Raw genomic sequence first — 12,528 nt, 5'->3', positions numbered from 1 at the left:
CAGCAGACCTGGTAAGCACATATGCACTCACCCACACAAACAAACATGTGCACAAACACACACACACACACACACACACACACACACACACACACACACACACACACACACACACACACACACACACACACACACACACACACACTACAAAACAAGCAAGCATTGAAGGTATGCCAGTAGGGAGGCTATGAGCTCAAAGATCCAATGACATACTCACACACATCCGCACCCACGCAAAGAGACACACATGCACACATACAGAGCCCCACCAGTTTGGTTGGGTCTGGTTTGTCACCAGCTGTCAGCTGCTGGATTCAATTGAACATAGACACAAACACACCATCACAAACGCGTACACACACACACACACACACACACACACACACACACACACACACACATATACACACACACACACACACACACACACACACACACACATACATACACACACACACACACACACACACAACACAGACTGCCATCATATCGCCATCTTTATTGAAATGTCAGTGTTGCCATGGGATACCCTCCCCCATCGATTAGTTGGACGGTTAATTGGATTGCTGCAATTCATCACTGAATAGGAACAGAGAGAGAGAGAGAGAGAGAGAGAGAGAGAGAGAGAGAGAGAGAGAGAGAGAGAGAGAGAGAGAGAGAGAGAGAGAGAGAGAGAGAGAGAGAGAGAGAGAGAGAGAGAGAGAGAGGAAAAAGGGAGGGAGAGAGAAAACAATGACATGGAGGCGAGAGGGATACGGGGGGGGGGAAATGGAAGACCACCGCGGTTCAGACATGGCTATAGCACAGAATAGTAAGGATGAGAGGGGGGAAAGAATTAGTAGATCTGTATGCTAGTGTGTGTATGTATACATTTTATATTTATGCATGTGGGTTAATCTGTATAAATTCAATTTATGTGTTTGGGTGTGTGCATGTGTTTATACACAGCTGGTTGATGTGCACATGGATAAGGAAATGGACAAATTAATTTTTTTTAAAAAAGGAGGGAGGGGGAAGGATTTGGAGACTGAGATATACTATGTTTTTAGGAAGAAAAAACATAAAAACAACCCGGGGTTTTATGACAGCTAATGGGATTATACTTGTGCTACATGTGGTCAGATCACAAAATATGGGAACAGATTGAAGGGAAGGGCAGGGCAGGGAAGGGCAGGAGCAAGGAGGGCAGAGAAAATTTTGTATTTTGGAGAGAAATGTGTGGATATATTGAAAAACCTAGACTAGGAGATATTCTTGGACTTTCCACTGTAAACCTAGCTTTGGTTATGTGCCCATAAAAGTCTACAAACCAAGATTTACATCCAGGCACTTAGTCCAGCCAAGTCCAGCACGTTTACACTGCAAAACCAATGTCTTCTCTGTTAGAGGTAATCTTGAATCGACGAGTGAATGTAATTTTAATCACAAGACAAGATGAAGAAACAGTGATTTTTTTATGCCTTATAACAAGAAATGTCATGTCTTATGACATGACATTTAACAATGCTTTTGTACAACTACTATAATGAAATTTACTGCACCAGAGAGGGTGTGCCAGCTTTTAATCAAAGTGAGGATACTGATTATATATGTACCAAAGATGACAACTGGAGTTAGAAATACCAAATAGCTCAATAAAAGTGTCTTTGAGCAGACTATGGAATTCATTGTGTAGCTTAATTTTGTATTCTGAGTGTTTAGTCTCCCATTTTTTGAGGATTTACCATGCATTGTGGGCCCGATGATTGTGCCATGCCACTGTTATTCCATTAGACCAAACTACTTACTGAAATGCCAAAACAATGTCTTCTTGCTGCAAGTATACTTACGGAGATTAAAAGTAGAATAAACTGAACTCTAAACACAGTTTCAAATTGGTTTCAGGAAAGAGAGAAATTAAATATATTTGGAAAATGTATGTTTTGTGAAAACTGGGGACAGAGATGGGAAACTAAGGCAAGGCCATTTATTTTGGGGGTGAGTCAAGCTTTGCATAACCAAACAGCAGGGCACACTTAGGAGAGATGAACACTCTGAAATGATGAAACTTCTATTCACACTCAGCTACTCTTTGAAATGTTAACTTTATTCTCCCTGAATACCCATCCATAGAGGAGCACTTTACGAGAAGTCAAGTCAAACTTTATTTATATAGCACATTTCAATAACAGGGCAACACAATGGGCTTTACATGCAGAGAAAATACAAGACCACTGCCTTTGGACCTCAGAGTTCTTGCTGGTTTGTATCTAATTAGCATGACTTTTATATACTGAGTTTCAAGGCCATTTAGAGCTTTGTATAGAAAGCTATAGAAAGCCCCTTAGTTTTGAAATGATTTTAAGATAGTAAAAGGTAGATTTTGCGAGACAATTAATATGGCTCTTAAAATTTAGATTGCCATGTATGATTACGCCCAGATTTCTAGCTTCACTTTTGCACTCCAGAGACAGAGAACTGAGTCGAGCTGCAAATCTCTGTCTCTGAGTCTGCACCAAAAATTAGTATTTCTGTTTTGTCTTTGGTCAGTTGAAAAATGGTATCTGACATCCATAGATTAATATCATCAATACATTGAGTTAAGTAATGTATAGAATCTTAGTCATCAGGAGATAGGGATATGTACAGTTGTGAATCATCTGCATAATCATGGTAATTTATTTTGTGTTTCTGTATAACATGTGTGAGTGGGAGAATATAAATATTAAATAGTAATGGGCCAAAAATCAATCCTTGGGGTACCCCACACATAATAAACACTTTGTGTCCATTGGAGACTTTGCCTCAGACAAAGAACTGCCTGTCCTGTAGGTAGGTTCTAAATCAGTCCAGAACCAGGCCAGATAGGCCGACCCATTTTTCTAATCTCTCTAATAAAATATCATTGTCAATAGTGTTGAAGGCGACACTTGAATAGATAACTTATTACAGTCTGTTTTCATAAGCACAGTTTCTGTGCTATGGTGACATTGAAAACCTGATTGATACATGTCTAGGAGGTTGTTTGGTGTTAGATAGTTATTAAGCTAAGAATAAAGGAGGAAAACTAATTTATCATAACTTCATTTATTATGACCATCGTCATCTCACACATTTCAAGAGCTCTGAACAGCCTTCAATTTCAAAATTTCATTTCAAGGGCTAACAAGTTTGGATTTGTCCTCTGAGCAATGTCATTGGAAGACACTGAATCCTTGTGGTGTTAATTAAAACCAAATTATATGAAATATTAATCACACATCCCACAAATTCAGCAGATGAAACTGGTGGCAAAATACAGCATTTCTCTAGTAAATATGAGGTTTCATAGACTTGATGGTTAAAAAAACGTTTTTTTAAGAAAATTCACAACAGAGCAAAGCATTCTGACCTTCTATATGAAAGAAATATAACATTATCATTTATTCCTTGAAAGTCATTACAGTTACAGTTTTTGTAATTAAATTCAAATGTCAGGAAAATTATCATTTATCTGTTTCTATTAAATCTCCATGGTTACTGAAGAAAGAAAGAAAGAAAGTTAATGGTAGGAAAGAAGAGAGACCTCAATTATAGATGATACTGCTTAAAAATGTAGGCGCATGAGTGTCGTCTAGACCTGGAAATTATCCTCGAACACCTCAATAATCAAAAGCCAAGTATGCACCAATAGACACATGCAGTTCACTGCACACAGTTATTCCAGTGCTGTGATTCTCTTTCCACATAAAATAACAAGACAAATGAATTAATGGTTCCCCAATGCTGCACAAATAGCACAACCATGTTGATGTTCCAATTTAGGGATTTACACAGATTTATCTTACAGCATCATTTGTGAAAAAATATAAATAAATAAATAAATAAATCTTCAATTCTTTTTACAACCATAAATTCTTTCTGATCCATATACCAAAGGGAATGGCAACAAAGTTTTGAATATTTCCAGTCCTGTGCTTTGATTTTAGCAATGGTACTGATCATCTTTTTGTTTATGTTTAGATTAAATCAGGATTTTAATCATAGGAGGGAGCATACTTAATCGTTTAAACTGCATGTTAATGTTTTATAAAGTAGGCAGAGATTCATCAAATACTTGTTTTCATCAAATGCGACACTCTGATTAAAAACTTGCTCCATTCAAAAATGCAGGGATCCTCATTTCAAGATATTCAGTGCAAACCACCAATGTGAGAAGGGGGGTTGAAAAAAAAGAGAAATGTTGCAGATCGATAAAGATTATACTTTGCTGTCGAAACGTGACAAATTAAAAGGATAATTGAGTACTATTATTTTAGTGTGGCATTATATTTTGCTTTGTATGGCTGTTTTTATTTGATTTATAAAATAGAAATGGTAGTCACACAGTCATGGAGTGAATGGTTTTCTCTACCTTTGGGCATTTGCTCCAGTTTGACTTTTCACTATTGTAATAGATACCAGGAAGACCGAAGTGGTTTGATTGGGCAAAAAAAGGACAAGGTTGACCCAGGGGGAGAAATCAATTTATCTGTCTGTGTATCCTTCAATCCATGTGTAAAGTTCTGGGTCAGGGTTGCAATGCCAAAATGGTCAGCAGAGAAGCCCATGCGTCCTTCTCCCCGGTGAATTCCTTTAGCTCCTCTTAGGGGTTCTAAAGCCATCCCCTGGCCAGCTGGGAGATTATATATACATATATATAGAAACACCCAATGGTAGGGAAAGTGCTCAACAAATAAGGAGCAAAATAATCCAGTGAGTCAAGTAAATTCGTTATGAGACAGTACCAGCCTGTTTGATGCCCTAAGCGATCATCAGCTATCAATAAAGCTACTTGAGGTAAGGAGTATCTACTGCCTCGTCATGCACATCACATGCACAGTGTGCAATGGGGAAGGGAGAGGTGCAACATACAAAAATTCAAAAACACGTGATTGCTAACGGAGGCGCAACATTCAAAATTAAAAAACATGTGATCGCTAACAGTCCAATGGGGGGTTGGGGGGGTCGTATTTGTCTATTGGCATGATTTATTTATAATTACAAAATAGATGCTTATATCTATGTCTGCAACTGCTGGTCAGTTCATTCCTGTTATTCCATGTGGACATTTCTGGTTTGCAAATGATCAAATATTTTTCAGTTCGACATAGGTTGCACATTTTACTGCTGGTTGAATATGCTTTGTTCTTTGAGAGGATTTTCCAGGTGGTTGAATAATTCATGTTTCTGTCCGCCAATGGCCAAATATAATGGCTTACAGATGTTACATTCTTTAAACGGTTGTTTCTAAAGCTACATGTGTGCATTAAACCTCTTTTTGAATGTTCCCTCTGTTAGGCCGACCTATGTTTCTATTTTGCCATTGTCATCTCTCGTCACCGTAGCTTGGTAGATAACTCCTTTCGTCTGGCATCACACGGCAGTTGCAGCTGGGGGAGTCTGGCTGTGAGACCTTCATCACAACCAGTGAGTGATATACACACACACAGATACATGAAAAAAAAGTCTTAATGCATTGCAGTACAGGCCTGTACTGCGATGCATTAAAACTTTTTTTTGTCCTGTATCTGTGGTGATATTCCCCTCCTCACTAGTTGAGCGCTAATAACACCATTGACGGTTTCAGAAAAAACCCTATATATATATATATATCCATCCATTATCTAAATCACTTATCCTGCTCTCAGGGTAGCGGGGATGCTGGAGCGTATTCCAGCAGTCATTGGACAGCAGGCGGGGAGACACCCTGGACAGGTCACCATATATAGCAGTTTTAAAACATATATATAAGTTATAACACACACACACACACACACACATAGTATATGAAGTTTTATCAACACCGTCGATGGTGTTGATAAAAGTGCTCAACAAATGAGAAACAGAATATTAAGATAGATGTAGGAAAAAAAAACTTTAAATACATAGCAGTACAAGCCTGTTTCATCATGCACTCATCGGCTGCTAACTTGGCAGCTGATGAGCAAGTGATGCACGAAACAGGCTACATCCTACATCTAGTGTGTCCTTATTGTCCTTACTCTGAACTGGAGTATCCCTTTAGTTGGCAATATCTGGTATGCCTCCAAAGGGTGGAGCCTGAGAGGTAGCCTTAACATTTGGCCACACGACCTCAGCAGGCTCCTTTCCATTCAGTGGAGTAAGGACTCTGTTGTAAGGGTCTTCTTGATGGCTAAACTCCTCACCCTAACACACAAAAGGGTAAGTAAGCACTGCCATTCTGTGCAGAAATGTCATTTCCTTATTTCACTTTTAGCTGCAAAGTCAGGGCCCCAGGGTGTGACCAAAATCTGTCAAGTACGACTAAACATTTTCAGTGGTTGCACCAGTGCGCCTGAAATTCAGCAGGTCTGTGTGTGGATGTGCGTAATTATTTTCCCACCCGCATTCTGCGACAACATCCTACACTGCCTCTGAGTGGCTCTGACCCTGACATTATTACCCTAACCATCTCACTCCTCATGCCTAAACCTAATCAGCCTAACCAACGAAGGCAACAAGTACTAGCCAATCAGCGGCAGGGTAGGGCGGGTCTTCTCGGAATGCAGGTGGGGAAAATAATAAGGCACGTGTGAACCTGTGTCTTGTACTCCTCCTTGAGCAACATCACGACCTTAAAAACTTACAGGTAATTCAAAATGAAGAGAACTATTGATTGTGTTTTCCATCAAGAAAAATGCTGCGGTGCCCATTATTTACCAGTGCAACCAATGTAAAAAGTTAGTCTGGAGCCCAAAGTCATTCCTTTTTTGGTCACTAGCTTGTAGCATGTGACTATAGATGAGAAATTAAATAAATATTACTGTATCTAAAGCACCTACACAACCACATCCACACTACCAATCTGACCATCAATCTCATGATCACTTTCACCCTTCCTCAAGAATAAAACCCTTGAGTAACCTAAACTCATCGTCACAGGAAAGCTCTTTATTGCTTCCATAGTATTTCATAAATGAGGTGAAAATTATGTACTGAGGTGAAATATAGCTTCAATGAAATCCCCAAGCTGATATCAGAGCTCATTCTATTCCTATCATCTCTTCTTTTATCGCCATCATTTTTTCCCCTGCTTTTCATGGTAGCTGTGAAATTTTAGCTTTTCTTTTCTTTCTTTTTTTTCCCAGAAAAGGAGCAATCATTTCAGGTGGGTTACAATCATTTTGAGATTCAAGATTTAATTGATTGTCATTTTGATTATGTACCTGCGCACATAAATAGAAACGAAATGCTGCTTCTCCCGGCCCACAGCAGTGCAACAGAGAAGATAAAAATATATGTCTAAAAATTCCCTAAAAACAATACCACTCAAATCATAAAAACAGAGAGAAACAAAACAAAAAAGCACAGACAATTAACAACACAGTCCATTCAAGTGCAACACGGTCCGTTAAAGTGCCATTTCAGTTTAAATGTTGACAGCCAGTGTCTGTCAACGAGTGACCAGCACTGATTGGGGGGGGTAGAGGGTAGGTGGATGGACATGACCATAGGGGGGGGGGGCACCGTTTGTTAATAATCCTGACTGCTTTTGGGTAGAAGCTATTCAGTATCCTGCTGGATTTAGCACAGATGCGGCTGTACCTCTTCCCAGACGGCAGGATGGAAAATAAGTTGTGAGAAGGATGGTGGAGATCCTTAATGATGCTGGAGGCTCTGTGAAAACAGCATTGATGGTAAAATCTCCAACAGGAACACAGGGGAGGGGCACAAATGATCTTGCTAGCTGTCTTCACTATCCTGTTTAGCTGGTGTTGTTCAGTTGCTTTGCAGTTACCGATCCAGAAGTGAGACCACAGGTTAGAATGCTTTCAATGGTGCCCCTGTAGAAGTAAACTTGTGCAAATGGCAGATTGTGCAGTTGGTAACAGTAGCCATTATGAACAGCTTAAGCGTGCAATTTCAATAGTGAAGGGGCAATCAAGAGTGATCAGTTTAAGAGTCTTATGGCTTGGAGGTAGGACCTGTCTCAAAATCTGTTGGTACGAGACTTGACGCTCTGGTAGCTCTTGTCAGATGAAGTTGGAAGAACAGTTTGTGCGTTTGCACCCCCGGGAATAAATGTTCTGCATGGTGGGCAGATCACTGCTTGTGATTAACTCTGCCACTTACTCTCTGCAGAGTTCTGCAATCGAGGGCTGAACAGCTGTTGTACCAGGCAGTGATGCAGCCAGTCAGGATGCTCTGAATGGTACTTCGGTAAAAGTTAGGAGGGGTCCATGGGGCCATGCCAAATTTCCTGTCTCCAATGGAAGAATAGTTGCTGGTGTGCTGTCTTGATCGAAATCTCCATATGAAGGGACAAAGACAAGTCCTCAGTGATGTGAACACCAAAGAACTTGAAGCTGCTGACTCTTTCCGCTGGTGATCTGTTAATGTGGGTGGGAGTGTGCAGACCTTCCTGTTGTCTTCTGACGTCCATGATCATCTCTTTGATTTTGCTTACATTGAAGGAGAGGTTGTTGTTGTCCCCTTGCTAGGGCTTCAACCTCTTGTTATGTTCCGTACACTGTGAGAGCCACAAGGCTCTCACAGTGTACTTAACATAGAATAACAACACTACAACACAACAATGTTCACATATATACACAATAACATTGACAGGCGAAATAAGAGGTGATAAAGTGCAATGGTGCGGAGAATATATCAGAGATGCTGAAATAAATGTTAGTAGCTTACTTACATACATGCCTGAAGTAGATGGACATGACAGAGCATACCAATACAATATATAGTATATACAAAACGGTTGGATCTATTTGACAATGTAAAGCGTTCATTTGAATGAGCCCGTGGAAAGAAACTGTTTTTATATCTGTTTGTTTTGGTGTACAGTGCCCTGTAGTGCCTACCAGAGGGGAGGAACAGGTTGTGACCAGGGTGTGATGGGTCTGCAGTGATGTTGCTTGGTCGTTTCCTGACCCCGGAGATGTATAAGTCCTGAATGGAGGGTAGGTTGGCACCAGTGATTTTCTCCACAGACTTAACTGTCCATTGTAATCTGTCCCTGTTCTGTTTGATGCCCGATCCACACCAGACAATGATTGTTGTACAGAGGACAGACTGGATTATTGCAGTGTAGAACTGAATCAGTAGTTACTGAGGCAGGTTGAACTTCCTGAGCTGGTGGAGAAAGTACATCCTCTGCTGGGCCATTTTGATGACTGTCTCTGTCGAATGCCCGCCTTAGGTCAAGGGAGGTTGTGGAACCAAGAAATCTGTAGTTTTTCACCACAGACACCGTGCTGTTGAGTATGGTGGTGGTGGTTGTGGTGGGGGGGCTCTTCCTGAAGTCCACTTCCATCTCCACAGTTTTGAGCATGTTCAGCTCCAGGTTGTTATGGCTGCACCAGAGGACCAGCTGTTCTACCTCCTGTCTATATGCAGACGTGTCACCATCCCGGATAAGGCCAATGATGGTTGTGTCATCCACAAACTTCAGGAGTTTAACAGATGAGTTTCCTGAGGTGCAGTCATTTATGCAGAGGGAGGCGAATAGAGGGGAGCGTATACATCCCTGTGGGGCACCAGTGCTGATTGTCTAGGTGCTGGATGTGATTTTTTCAGCCTCACCTGCTGCCTCCTGTCTGTCAGGAAGTTTTTTAATCCACTGGCAGATGGGTGCTGGTACAGTGAGCTGGGTGAGTTTGGAGTGGGGGAAAGCTGGGATGATGGTGTTGAATGCTGAGCTCTAGTCCACAAACAGAACCCTTGCGTGTGTCCCTGGGGAGCTGAGGTGTTGGAAGATGTAGTGCAATCTCATGTTTACTGCATTCTCCACTGGCCTGTTAGCTTGGTAGGCAAACTGCAGGGGGTTGAGCAGGAGGCTTGTGGTTTCCTTCAGGTGGGCCAACACTAGTCTCTCAAAGGATTTCATGACCACAGACGTTAGGGCAAGGCAACAGGCCTGTAGTCATTTCATCCTGTGATACATGGTTTTGTGGGGACAGGGATGATAGTGGAGCTCTTGAAACAGGAAGGGACTTCACACAACTCCAGTGGTCTGTTGAAGATCAGTCTGAAAATGGGGGCCAGCTGGTCAGCACAGACTTTCAGACAGGAGGGTGACACGTCATCTGGGCCTGGTGTCTTCCTGGTCTTCCATCTCTGGAAGAGCTGGTGCACATTCTCAACACAGACAGTCCAGATAGTGGGACTCTATTCTGTCTCTGTACTCCCTCTTGGCCTCCATGATGGCCTTCCGGAGGTAATATCTGGACATTCTGTAAGCATCCATGTCCCCCAAGTTGAAAGTGGTGGACTGTGCTTTCAGTTTAAACCGGATGTCGCCATTCATCCAAGGATTGGGGAACATCTGTACAGTAATCCTGGACACAACATCTATGCATTTGTTTGTGAATCCGGTAACTGAGTCAGTTTAGGTGTCAGTATCTTTATACACACTCAACAATCCAATTAAGGAAATCACAGAAAGTTGAGTCACTTCATCCGGACACAACATTTATTGAGAGAATGTCCCCACCGACACAGCGGCTGTGGAAGGGGAGAAATCCCATATTAAACAGGCCCTGGTTAAGTGTGGTTATCCTAACTGGGCGTTTGTCAAATCCAGGAAGACGCCCAAACAGTGCACCAGCCGATCGAAGAGAGGAAGATAGAAGCTGCCTAAGCATAAACCAGTGGGGATTCTGTATGCGGCGGGAGTTTCAGAACAGCTGAGATTTGTATTTTCCAAACATCGCATCTCAGTTGCTTTCAAGCCCCAAAACATGCTGCGCCAGAAATTGGTCCACACCAAGGATCGGGTCCCCCGGCAAAAACAGCAATATAGTGTATGCTGTTCAGTGCTGGGAGGATTGCCGTCAAAGTCAAAGACAAAGTATCGTTGTTGTCCCTTACAGGGAAATTAGTTTGCAGCCAGTATAATAAAACTCACACAAAAAGAGAACATACAAACACACCAAGGCAGAATTGACAACAGGAAATAGTGGGCGAGGAGTCTTGTACATCGGGGAAACCAAATAGAGAAACCAAATAGACACTGGCCAAGAGGATGGCACAACACAGAAGAGCTAATGTGTCAGGTCAGGGCTCCATACTCTACACCCATCTACAGGCCAGGGGCCACATCTTCAAAGATGAGGATGTGCACATCCTTGATAGAGAGGAACGCTGGTTTGAACGGGGAGTCAGAGGCCATCTATGTGATGATGGAACGACCATCACTGAACTGCGGGGGCTGGGCGGCCTAAGAGTAGATCTGTCGCCATCTTACCATGCTGTGATTGCAACCATTCCCCAATCCTCTGTGAATACACATGGCCATTGTAATTCTAGTCAATGGTCATGGCAATTTGCATATGAAACCAATCATTGTTTTCAGTCGTTATGCCACTGTATTGTTTATAAGGGTGGGGATACCTGCAGTCAGTTGAGACTGAAGAGGTCCCTTAGATGAGTGATGAAACGTTTCTCCCAGTAAATGTGTCTAGATGAACTGATTCAACTTTCTGTGATACAGGTGTCAATGTTTCTGTTAGATGCCTGGTGGAATACTTCCCAGTCTGTGGATTTAAAACAGTCTTGCAGCATAGAGACAGCTTGAGCCGAAGAGCATTAGATTGCTCATAGCACAGGCCTCTTCTATTTTCGTTTCTGCTTGTAGGCTGGGAGCAACCAGATAGTGGTGTGATCTGATTTGCCAAAGGGAGGCTGGGGGAAGGTCTCATACCCATCCCGGAAGGGAGTGTAAACATGGTCCAATGTGTTCGCTCCTCACGTCATGCAACTGATGTGCTGGTGGTATTTCAGCAGGACTTTCTTTACATTGACGTTGTTGAAGTGAATACTCACGATAAAAGCCACCTCCAGGTGAGAATTTTCGAGTGCGTCGACCGCTCCGTAAAGCTCATCAAGAGCACTTGCTGTGTCTGTTTGTGGTGGAATGTAAACCGCTGTGAGGATCATGCATGTGAATTCTCTTGGGAGATAGAAGGGTTGGCATTTGATTGCGAGCTATTCGAGGTTGGGTGAGCAAGAGGAAGAAAGTATCTCCATGTCTAAGCAACATGAGCTGTTTACCATGAAGTGCACCCCTCCCCCTCCGTGCTTTCCCTGAGTCCTTTGTCCGATCTTGCCGATGGATGAAGAAGCCCTCCAGTTGAATGGCTGAGTATCCATGGCTACAGCCAGGTTTTGGTGACAGCCATGATGTTGCAGTTCTTAATGATCTGATGAAAACGCAGCCTTCCCCTGAGTTTGTCCAGCTTGCTGTCCAAAGACTTAACATTGAACAGGAGTATACTCGGTAGCGGAGGGCGAGATCCCCTTCTCTTCAGCATCCACCTCCTCGGCCTGATGAGGATCCCAGTCCTTCTCCATCTCTTCTGGCACTGGCACCACTTTCTCCCAGATGTAAACAAAGGTACGCCGGGTGTTGAGTCTGGTGCACCAGTCAAATAGCTTCTGATAAGAAAACTTCATATGATCCCTGCAATTTACTAGCAGTTTTTTTTAACAAGATCAGGTATTTACCTGATCAGTTGCTGTCATTTCGTCACTTCATATTTGGTTTAATTACCCAGT

The 12,528-nt window shown here is 42.3% G+C and overlaps 1 protein-coding gene across 1 annotated transcript in view; it reads right to left on the bottom strand.

The window, feature by feature from the left end:
- The window catches only part of grid2 (glutamate receptor, ionotropic, delta 2), a 1,051,241-nt gene that overhangs the window by 850,332 nt on the left and 188,381 nt on the right, over nt 1-12,528 (bottom strand). The gene's annotated exons all lie outside the window — the stretch shown is intronic.

The sequence above is a fragment of the Lampris incognitus genome, chromosome 1 (assembly GCF_029633865.1).
Source record: "Lampris incognitus isolate fLamInc1 chromosome 1, fLamInc1.hap2, whole genome shotgun sequence".
NCBI lineage: Eukaryota > Metazoa > Chordata > Actinopteri > Lampriformes > Lampridae > Lampris > Lampris incognitus.
The sequence above is the reverse complement of the archived record's forward strand: the minus strand, read 5'-3'. Positions and strand labels throughout refer to the sequence as shown.